This window comes from Chlorocebus sabaeus, chromosome 15 (genome assembly GCF_047675955.1).
Source record: "Chlorocebus sabaeus isolate Y175 chromosome 15, mChlSab1.0.hap1, whole genome shotgun sequence".
Lineage (NCBI taxonomy): Eukaryota > Metazoa > Chordata > Mammalia > Primates > Cercopithecidae > Chlorocebus > Chlorocebus sabaeus.
Window position 1 is genome coordinate 89,209,106 of NC_132918.1, and position 12,310 is coordinate 89,221,415.

Below are 12,310 nucleotides of genomic sequence, written 5' to 3' on the forward strand. Positions count from 1 at the left end.
CAACTACATCAATAATCACTTTGAATATCAATGGCCTAAAAGCACCCATTTTAAAAATAATTATTATTATCATTATTTTATTATTATTTTGTGACAGGGTCTCACTCTGTCACCCAGGCTGGAGTGCAGTGGCACAATCACGGCTCACTGCAGCCTTGACATCCAAAGCTCAAGCAGTCCTCCCACTTCTGCCTCCGGAGTACTTGGGACTGCAGGTGTGCACCACTATGCAGGGCTAATTTTTTATTTTTCATAGAGATGGGGGTCTCACTGTGGTCCCCAGGCTGGTCTCAAACCCCCAGATGCAAGTGTTCCTCCTGCCTTAGCTTCCCAAAGTGCTGGGATCATAGGTGTGAGCCACCATGCCCAGCCTAAATGCACCCACTAAAGGACAGAGATTGTCAAAGTGAATTGAAAAACAAGACCTGACTACATGTTGTCTACAAGAAACAAACTTTAAATATAAGAATCTAGATAGATTTAAAGTAAATGTATAGAGAAAGATATAACACAGTAACACTAATTAGGAAAACAAGGATAGATATATTAGTTTTGGAAAGAGTAGACTTCAGAGCAAGGAAAGTTATCATGGATAAAGAGGGCATTACACAATAATAAAGAGATCAATTCTCCAAGAAGATATAACAATCCTTAATTATGCTCCTAACAGAACATCAAAATAGGCGAGGCAAAAAGCAACAGAACTGCAAGGAGAAGTAGATGAATCCACTATTTTGGCTGGAGACTTCAATACCCTTTTATCAAAAGTGGACAGATCCAGGAGGCAGAATATAAGTTAAGAATATAGTTGAAGTCAATGACACCATCAATCAATTGGATACAATGGACATCTATAGACTACCTCATCCAACAACAACAGAATAGACATTCTTCTCAAGGTCACATGGAAAGATCACCTGAGGTCAGGAGTTCGTGACCAACCTGGCCAATGTGGCGAAACCCCATCTCTACTAAAAATACAAAAATTAGCCTGGCATAGTGGCACATGCCTGTAATCCCAGCTACTCAGGAGGCTTGAGGCAGGAGATTGCTTGAACCCAGGAGGCAGAGGTTGCAGTGAGCCAAGACCATGCCATTGCACTCCAGCCTGGGTGACACAGCGAGTCTCTGTCTAAAAAAAAAAAAAGAAAAGAAAAGAAAAAAAGAAAGTTCACCAAGATAGCATTCTGGGACATAAAGTACATCTTAACAAATTTCAGTGAATAGAAATCACACAATGTCTGCTATCAGACCACAATAGAATTAAACTAGAAATCAACAACAGAAAGATAACTGGAAAATTCCCAAGTACTTGGAAATTAAACAATACACTTCTAAATAATACATGAATCAGAGAAGAAATTTCAAAAGAAATTTTAAAATATTCCGAACTAAATACAAATGAAAGTGCAGCTTATCAAAATTTGTAGATGCACCAAAATAGTGCTTAGAGGGCAAATTATAGCACTGAATGCAAATATTTAAAAAGAAGAAAGCTCTCAAATCAATCATCTAAACTTCCTCCATAAGAAACTAAAAAAAAAAGAAGAGCAAATGAAATCCAAAGTAAGCAGAAGATATAAACTTTAGAGTAGAAATTGAGATGCAACTGACAACAGAAAATTAACAGACAAAATCAAGAAAACCTGATTTTGAAGGTTTGAAAAGCCGATACTGTGAAAGCATAAATAAAATAAAGGACAGGCAAACTAAGAATAAAAAAGAGAGGACATAAATTGTTAACATCAGAAATGAAAAAGGGAACATCAATGAAAAGCAGATCTCATGGCCATTAAAAAAAAAACATGAAGGAATACTATGAACAACTCTATACTCACAATTTGGATGACCTAGATGAAGGAGACATTCCTTGAAAGACACAGTCTGCTAAAATTCACGTAAGAAGAAACAATCTAAAGGCCGGGCACAGTGGCTCACACCTGTAATCCTAGCACTTTGGGAGGCCAAGGCTGGCAGATTGCCTGAGCTCAGGAGTTTAAGACCAGCCTGGGCAACATGGCAAAACCCTGCCTCTACTAAAAAACAAAACAAAACAAAACAAAAAAAATTAGCCAGGTGTGGTGCCATGTGCGTGTAATCCCAGCTACTCGGGAGGCTGAGGCAGGCGAACTGAACTGCTTGCATCTAGGAACCTGAGGTGCAATGAGCCAAGAATAGGCCTATACCTATTAAAGAAATTGAACAATTGAATTCACAATTAATAATCTTCCAAAACAGTAAGCACCAAGTCCAGATGAGTTCACTGAGGAACTCTAACAAGTATTTTAAAAGGAAATTTTACCAACTCTTTACAATCTCTTTCAGAAGATAGAGGCAGAGGGAAAACTTCCTAACTCATTCTATGAGGCCAGCGTCACCCTAACACCAAAACCAGACAAAGATGCTGCAAGAAAAGAAAACGACAGACCAATATCTCTCATAAACACAGATGTAAAAATGCTTTAAAAATTAGCAAATGAAATCCAACAATGTATAAATTATACACCATGACCAAGTGTAATTTATCGAAGGCATGCAAGTTGGAGTCAACATTCAAAAATCAGTTAATGTAAATGTAATGCAAAAGTAATGTAAAGTTAATGTAAAACCTATCACATCAACAGACTAAAGAAGAAAAATCACATAGTCATCTCAATAAATGCAGAAAAACAATTTGACAACATTCAATGCCCACTTATGGTTAAAAAAACACAAAAAACAAAAAAACCACTCAGTGAACTAGGAATAGGGGAGAACTTCCTCAACATGATAAACAATATCTGTAAGAAACCTATAGCGAACGTCACACTTACTGGTGAGAGACTCGGAGCTTTTTTACCACTAAGATCAGGAGCAAGTCAAGGATGTTCTCTCTCACCATGCCTTTCAACACTGTACTGAAAGTCCTAGCTAATACAGCAAGACAAGAAATGGAAATACAAGGTATACAGATGGAAAGGAATAAGTAAAACTGTCTTTGTTCGCAGATGACATGATTGTCTATCTAGAAAATCAAAAAGAATCAACCAAAAACTGTTGGATCTAACAAGCAATTACAGCAAGGTTGCAGGATATAAGGTTAATGTATAAAGGTCAATTGCTTTCCTATACACCAGCAATAAACAAGTGGAATTTGAAATTAAAAACACAATGTCATTTGTACCAGCACACCCAAAAGATGAAATCTTAAGAGATAAATCTAACAAAATATTTACAAGCATTATTTGAGAAAAACTACAAAATGCTGATGAAAGAAATCAAAGAACTAAATAAATGAAGAATATTCTATGTTCATAGATAGGAAGACTCAATTATTGTCAAGATGTCAGTTCTTCCCAACTAGTTCTATCAATTTCATACAATGTCCATCCCAGTAAGTTACTTTGTGTAAATCATGATACACACTGATTCTAAAATTTATGTGCAGAGGCAAAAGACCCATAATAGCCAATCCAGTATTGAAGGAGAAAAACAAAGTTGGGTGACTGACACGAACCAACTTCAAGACTTACTATAAAGTTATAAAGATGATGTGGTATTGGCAAAATAATAGACAAATAGATCAATGGAACAGAATAGAGAGACCAAAAGTAGACCCACATAAGTATAACTGATGGATCTTTGGCAAAGGAGTGAAGTCAATACTATGGAGAAAAGAGAGTCTTTTCAACACATGGTGCTGGAACAACTGGACATGCACATACAACAAAGTGAATCTGGACACACACTTTACACCATCCACAAGAAGTAATACAGTGGACCACAGGCCTAAACATAAGATGTGAAACTGCGAAACTCCTAGAATAACACAGAAGAAAATTGAGATGACTAGGTTTTGCAATGGCTTTTAGATACAAGACCAAAGCCACTATCCATGAAAGAAAGAATTGATAAGCCAGGCTTCATTAAAATTAAGCATTTCTGCTGCATGAAAGACACTGTCATGAGAATGAGAAGGGAAGCTACACACTGGGAAAAAAACATTTGCAAAAGACATATCTGTTAAGGAATTGGTGTTCCAAATTTACAAAGAACTCTTAAAACTCAACAGTAAGAAAAAGAAACTGGGCTGGCATGGTGGCTCACACCCGTAATCCCAGCACTTTGGAGGCTGAGACGGGCAGATCACCTGAGGTCAGGGGTTCGAGACCAGCCTGGCCAACACAGTGAAACCCCATTGCTACGAAAAATACAAAATTAGCCACCTATGGTGGCAGCTGCCTGTAATCCCAGCTACTCAGGAGGCTGAGGCAGGAGAATCACTTGAACCCAGGAGGCAGAGGTGGCAGTGAGCCGAGATTGCGTCATTGCACTCCAGCCTGGGCAACAAGAGCGAAACTCCATCTCAAAAAAAAAAAAAAAAAAAAGAAAAAAGCAAAAAAGAAACCTGATTAAAAAATAGACAAAGACCTTAACAGATACCTCAGCAAAGAAGATACACAGATGACAAAGCATATGAAGAAAAGATGCTCCACATCATATCATCATATGTCATCAGGGAAATGCAAATAAAATCAACAATGGGATACCATTACACGTCTGTTAGAACGGCCAAAATCCAGAACACTGACTGCACCAAGTGCTGGCGAGGGTATGGAGCAGCAGAAGCTCTCATACACTGGTGGTGAGAACGCAAACTGGTACAACCACTTTCAAAGACTTTAGCAGTTTCTTAAAAAACTAAATATCCTCTTACCATATAATCCAGCAGTCATGATCTCTGAAATTTCTCCAAAGGAGTTGAAAACTTATGTCCACACAGAAACTTGTATACAGATGTTTATAGTAGCTTTATTCATAATGGCCAAAACCTTGAAACAACCAGACGTCCTGCAGTAAGTAAAAAGACAAGCCGTGGCATTAATTCATTCGGACAATGGAATGTTATTCAGTGCTAAAAAATAAACGCGCTAACAGGAATGAAAAGGCATGGAGGAACTTCACGCATATTATTAAGTAAAAGAAACTAATCTAGGCTGGCCGTGGTGGGTCATGTCTGTAATCCCAGCACTTTGGGAGGCCAAGGTGGGTAGGTGGGTCACCTGAGGTCAGGAGTTCGAGACCAGCCTGGCCAACATGGGAAAACCCCACTTGTACTAAAAATACAAAAATTAGCCTGGCATGGTAGCACATGCCTGTAATCCCATCTACCTGGGAGATTGAGGCAGGAGAATCACTTGAACCGGAGGAGGCAGAGGTTGCAGTGAGCCGAAATAGCGCCACTGAACTTCAGCCTGGGAGACAGAACAAGACTGTCTAAAAAAAAAAGAAAAGAAAAGAAAAGAAAAGAAAAGAAAAGAAAGAAAGAAAGAAAGAAAGAAAGAAAGAAAGAAAGAAAGAAAGAAAGAAAGAAAGAAAGAAAGAAAAGAAGCTAACCTTAAGCTACATACTTTATGATTCCAACTATATGACATCTGGAAAAGGCAAAACTATGGAGACAGCAAAAAGACCAGTGGTTGCCAGGAGTTAGTGAGGAGGGAGGTATGAACAGGTGGAGCACAGAGGATTTTTAAGACAGTGAAACTACTCGGTATGATACTATAATAGTGACACATGTCATTAGAAAATGGACAACACCAAAAGTGAACCCTAATGTAAACTACGGACTCTGGGTGATAATGACGTACCAGCGGAGGGTTATCAATTGTAATGTAAGTATCAAATGCCACTCTGGTGGGGGATATTGATCGTGAGGAGGCTATGCATGTGTTGAGGCAGGAGGTGTATAGGAAATTGCTGTACCTGCTGCTCAATTTTGCTGTGAACCTAAAACTGCTGTAAAAATTAGAGGTTTTTTTTTTTTTTTTAGCTTGAATCTGGGCAGCCCTCTAAACATAACTACCATTTTACAAAAAATCTAGAGGACAGAGGAATTGTAACCATATAAACAAACCACACAGGCGCATTCAGCAAAATCTATACTGTGGTTAACTCTACAGGACAAGTGACCCAGTTTCTTCGAAAAATAATAACAAACAAGCAAACAAAAATGCAAGAAAAAAATTGACAGAGAAACCTGTAGAGAGGTCTTAAGGGACCTGTCCACCAGTTACAATACGGGAACCTCTTTTGGGTCTCAATTCAATTCAAGCACAGAAAACTAATTTTTCTTTTTTTTTTTTTTTTTGAGACGGAGTCTCACTTTGTCCCCCAGGCTGGAGTGCAGTGGTGCGATCTCGGCTCACTGCAAGCTCCGCCTCCTGGGTTCATGCCATTCTCCTGCCTCAGCCTCCGAGTAGCTGGGACTACAGGCGCCCACCACCATGCCCAGCTAATTTTTTGTATTTTTAGTAGAGACGGGGTTTCACCGTGTTAGCCAGGATGGTCTCGATCTCCTGACCTCGTGATCCGCCCGCCTCGGCCTCCCAAAGTGCTGGGATGACAGGCGTGAGCCACCGCACCGGGCCAGAAAACTAATTTTTCTTAATGTGTAGGAAAATCTTGGAAATATGAACAGTGACTGAATAGTCTATGATATTATGGAATCATTGAATTACTGTTAAAATATTTTAAGTGGCCTAATGATCTTATGGTTAATGTTTTCTGGAGACTCTCTGTCTTATGGAAATAAAGAATAAAGGCTGGGCATAGTGGCCCATACCTATAATCCTAGCACTTTGGGAAGCCAAGATAGGAGAATTGCTTGAGGCCAGAAGTTCAAGACCAGCCTGGGCAACATAGCAAGACTTCCTCTCTACAAAAGATTAAAAAGTTATCCGGGCATGATGGCACATGCCTATAGTCCCAGCTACTAGGGAGACTGAGGTGGGAGGGTCGCTTGAGCCCAGGAGTTTGAGGCTGTGGTGAGCTATGATGGTGTCACTGCATTCCAGCTGGGCATTCAAAAAACAAGTAAATAAATAGAAAATAAAGTGTATGTACATACGATGTCTGGGATTTGCTGTAGAGTAATTCAGGGTGTGAAGGGGATGATGGCGGCTATGAGCTGGTAATTAATAAAGCTAGGTAATCGGAATTCCTGGAAATGTATTCTAACATTCTTTTCACTCTCATGCAATTGAAGCATTCTACAATGGAAGGACAGAAAAAGAAAAAAGAAAAGAAAAGAAAACTCAACAAAGTCTGTGGGTCTGAGAGACGGGTCCCTCAGGAACGATGCTGTCCAGGTGGGACTGTTGCCAAGGGAAGGTTTGGGGAAAGTTGTTTAGCTCTCTTTGCCTCTATTTTCTCATTTGTAAAATGGGGATCGGATAACAATGCATTCCTCACAGGGCTACTGGGAATATTGAATGACTATATATATGTAAATCAGATATAACAGGACCTTGCATGTCATTGTACGTGCCATATAACATTTGCTATTAAAGCATATTAAGCACCCTGAAGTACCTTGTTGCATCAACCAAAATTAAATCTCTACAGCACCCCACAGCTCACAGACATCACCTCGGCTGAGCCTCATGATAGCCCTTGGAGGTAAACCTTCTTCTTACTCTCATTAGGCAGATAGGGAAACTGAGACACAGTCCATGGACATGCAGCTGGTTAGTGGCCAAACCTGCACCAGGGTTAGGTCTCCTGACTCCATCCCAAGCCCTTTGGAGGCACCAATGCCACCCTTTAGGGGATGAGTCAGAGGCTGAAATTAGATCTTTAGCTTTGTGTGATCAAAAACTTTATTTTGTCTCTTTGCCTGTTGTGACCGGCACCACCTCCCTGGGTAGGGGATGGTAACCAGACTCAAATGGAGCTAATGGGTGTCTCTTAGTCCCAGTCTGGGCAAGAGGATGGCACGGGGCCTAGGCAACCCTTCGCCCTAGGGTTTGGTCCCAGCCAGACCTCCCTCCCGTGGCCGAGGAGTTTGTCGCAGCTGAACATTGGGTGGGCCTGAGCATAGGGCTGCTGGTGGGGGCTGAGGAAATAAAACAGACAGGAGTCACTCCAAGGCTGTAGCTCAGGATGGAGGTCTCCTCCAGTCTCCAGGGAGTCAAAATGCAAGCCTAGGATTTCAAAACTAGCCTCCCACAAAGGGAGAAGTCCTCGGGCTGCAACAGCATTGTTCTCGTTTGCAACTTCCTTCCCAGGAATAGGCTTAGGGGGCTCTGGGATAGTTGAACGCAAAATAATGACAGTGATGAAACCTGTGATAAATAATAACAATGATGAAACCTGTGATAAATAATAACAATGATGAAACCTGTGATAAATAATAACAATGATGAAACCTGTGATTTGTTGAATGCTACCCATTGCGTGAAGCACAATGCTTTTCTCACTCAGACATTCCTTATTCACAATATACAGTGAAGTAGGTATTTGTTTTTATTCAAACAACACAGAAGTTTAGAAAATACGTCATGAAAGTCTCCCTCCACCACCACCGTCACCAGACCTGCCCCCCAGAGGTAGCCATTGTTTACAATCCTTGTGTATTCTTCCTGACACTTGTGTATATTTAATCATTATATATACACACCCATTCGTGTGTGCATATGTATACGCATACACAGTTTGTTTGTTTTTATAAAAGTGAGATTATACCTGATTCAGCAACGTGCTTTTTCCATGTATGCATCTTTTCCCAATCTTAGGCATATAAATACATGAGACTCTAAGGAAATCTGAAATAAGCAAAGATTACAGGGTTCCTCCAAGAGAAAACTATTTATTGTTGAGAGCAGACCCTCTGGATTATCTGAGTCCAGCCTTTGGGCTAATTTACTGCTCTGTAAGTTTTAAGGAACAGAGGACACACAGTGACCCTGGATTGTGGACCCACAAAGGAGCTCCATCCACCCTCCTACACGGGGCAAAAGCTAGATCATTGCGACCACTTGAAAATCCACATTCCATAACCATAAACACATCTGTTCTTTGGATTCTTCTTTGAATCAGTTGTAACATCACTGGCTCACTCGTTCACAATAATAACGTGCTCATTTTTATCTATTGTAGAATCATGATTTTTAACTTGTTTTAAAACCATTTTTTAACAACAGGCATTATTTTCTCTTTGTATCGATGGTGAAATCCAGACTTTGAAAGATTGAGCAAACTGCCCACAGCAACACTGTTGGTAAATAGCAGAGTTTGGATTCAAGCGCAGGTCTGCAATCCTGCTTGTGCAATTTCAAAAGAACAGATACTGGGTATCTTCCAGGTACTAGACCAAACATTTAGGGTATGTGAATTTGTTTAACCCTCCCCTCAACTTACGAGGTGAGTGTCAGCCCTACCCTTATAGAAAAGGCAACTGTGCTCAGAGCGGTGGAGGACTGCGCCCCAGGATGCAACAAAAGCCGGGTGCAGAGCAGGCTGCATGGCGCCAAAGCTGAAGGCCTGAACTATGCTGTGCTGCTACCCCTTGTCCCTCCAGATTCTCTTTTCCTTCACCTGTTTGTCAGTAAACTGAAGCCACCACAGTTTGTCATTTGGATGATTATCGGTAAGATAACATTGCCCAGAAGCTTTGGTTTCTGGTTTTGAAAAGAGCCAGAGGCTGTGTATGCATTTCCCAGGGGTGCCATAACAAACTACCATGAACTGGGTGGCTTAAACAACAGACACGTGTGCTCTCACAGTGTTGGAGGTTAGAAGACCAAAGTCAAGGTGTTGGCAGGGCCGTGCTCCCTGGGAAAGCTCTGACAGAGAATCCTTCCTTGCCTCTTCTGGTTTCTGGGGTTTGCTGGCAATCTCTGGCATTCCTTGGTTTACAGACGCACTACTCCAGCCCTCCCTCTTCCCATGGCATATCTGCTGTGTGTCCCTGGGTGTCTCCATGTCATCCTCCTTCTGTGTCTGCTTGTCTCTGTGTTTATATTTCCCCAGTCATATTGAAGTAGGGCCCATCTAAGGACCTCATTTTCACTTGGTTAAATCTGCTAAGACCCTATATCCAAATTAGGTCACATGCCGAGGTCCCGAGGGTTAGGACTTTAATGAATCCTTTTGGGGGTTGAGAGAGTAACACAGTTCAACCCATATCGGCAGCATATTGAAGTTTAGCCTCTACCAAGATGAGCTCTAAGCATGCCAGTCTCACAAGCAGCTCTGTGGAGAAGGGGCGCTGTAGCCTCACAAATTTGGAAAATCCTTCACGTCAGATGCCCTGGTGGTAATTCACAGGTTTCATGAGCATGGTGACACCCTGGAAAGGACTGCGGTGAAGAAACCTGTTGACCTGAAGTTGGCATTTCCCAAACTTATTCGAGCACAGGAGCTGTGGGGGTGGGGTGGTGGTGGTGGCGGTGGTTTTAACAGTGTTCTGTGGAACACACTTGGGGAAACTCACATAACCAGAGCATGACTTTGGAGCCAGGAAGGCCTGGACTGGCATCGTGACTCGACTATTAACTGAATATATGACCTTGGGCATGAGTCTCCCTCTCTGAGTCTCGATTTCCTCATTTCTACAACAGGAATGAAAATTTCTAATCAACTACTGAGAGGTAAGTTCACTGCTAAAACAAATCCCAAAAAGCATAACGTCTGGGAAACACTAGGACATAAGTTCATGTTCTTGCTCAGGACAGGGCAGGGAACATGCCGTCTGGGCAGTCTTTCTCCACACAGCCGTTCGAAACCCCAAGGCGACAGATGCTCTGGATTTTAAGTTTGTAGCTTCCGAGGTCATGGCGGGTTGCCCCTGTTCCATCCAGGCAGAAGGGTTGGAGCTTGGAGACTACTTCCTGGGAGGTTTCTAGGGGCAGGCTCTGGCGTGGAGCAACCCACTCCACTGCTCACACTCCACTGAGCAGAACCCAGTCCTAGAACTGGACCTCACTCTAAGGCGGTGGGAGAATGAGCAGCTCTATCCTAGCAGGAACTCAACCACAAAGGAAGAAGAACGCCCTTGCAGTGGACAGCTAGCCTTCTTCTCGTTTCTTATAGTTTATTCTACTCTGCAGGTGTGTTCTGAGGGTTAAATGAGGCTTTTGACATAGGCAGCGTCCTTAGTATCACGCACGATTAAATAAATGGCCAACGGTTTGAAAATGGAAAAAGACATGAATGGGAAGCGCCTTGAGGGATGAAATAGGAGACAGGCTCTGGTGCACAGTACAAGTGTGGGCCCCCCCTTTCTTACCCAGGCATCCTGGTGGCCCGGTCTGGTGTGTGGTAGGAAGAGGGGAGTGAAATCCTTAGGGTGTCATTCCATCCCAGCAGCTTCTTCCCCTGCTTCCTTTCCAGCCAGATGGAGAAGTTGCAGATCCAGAGTCTTGACAGCCTCACAGCTTCCAAGGCAGTGGCCCCGTGGGGTGCAGACCCCTCCTTCCTGCAGTTGCAGAGCCAGCTAAGAGGTGGGCAGCAGACCAGGCCCCCTCAGCAGCCCCTGGAGCACATACCAGTTGCAGATGCTCAGGAGGCTCCGGGGAAGGAACGGGTTTTTACCAGAACACCACAGGCAGGGCCTCCCAGGAAAGGCCTCCAGATGCCGTGAAAACCTGCAGCTTGTTCTCCTCCCGGCTTCCCAGGTTACCCAGCCACAACGCACAGGTGAGAACCATCTCAGGACCTCCCCACTTTTGGGCTCCCTTACCCTAACTCATCAGTCCACAAGAGACCAAAAGGGGTCAGTAGAGCAAGGCCCCTACCTTCAAAAGAATGCATGTTTCTTTATAGCTTCATATTAATTATTGAAAAAACTGTACCTCAAATCACACCCCCAACCTCTCAGCATGAACAAGCTCCAACAGACTTCTCCCATAAGCCCCTCCCGCCTGTCTCCGCATGTAGGTCGGCTTTTCAGAGCTGCCATCAATGTGGACATGCAGTCCTGCTTTCCACGCTCCTCGCCCTGCTTTGTATACACTTTCCCATGCATCTGGGTCAGCCTGGAGGTGAGTCTTTCACAGAGCAGCAAAATATACAGAAGGCATATTTTGGTTTAGAATCTTAATACCCAGAACATCTGGGTGATACTCAGACAACTGGAGAGATTCTTGCTGATGCTGCAAGTCTCCAAATACGGTCCCTTGCAGAGAGAAAATGCTGTATTTTGCATCTGTACCTACGCACATGGGTTTTCTCAAGCATAGTGGATTTTGGAGTGTGACAGTTAGTGATTTCTCCCCGGGAAGTGGCATGACCTGTAGGAGTTACTGTTGGCTGCAGCTGCTGGTGCAGCCCGAATTATTTATTGGTTTTGATTCGTGCGCCGTTCCCTGTGTAAATTAAAATGTGACATTATTACACCCTCTGACAGCCCATCGACGACCTTTAGCACTCTCCCCCCCTCTGCAGCCATTATTCAGCATAATGTGACTGGTTTCAGGCGAGTTGGGAGGGTGGGAAGGGATGGGTGGGGGCAGGGGAAGGCAGAGTCCAAATTAGAAACAGATTTAAAGAA

At 42.8% G+C, this 12,310-nt stretch overlaps 1 long non-coding RNA gene across 1 annotated transcript in view; it reads right to left on the minus strand.

Moving 5' to 3' along the window:
• Window positions 1-11,710, minus strand: part of LOC119625811 (uncharacterized) — a 48,881-nt gene extending 37,171 nt beyond the window's left edge. The window contains exon 1 of the long non-coding RNA XR_005241955.2: window positions 11,613-11,710. This is a non-coding gene — a long non-coding RNA (uncharacterized lncRNA). The remainder of the gene's footprint in view (window positions 1-11,612) is intronic.
• Window positions 11,711-12,310: the final 600 nt, after the last annotated feature.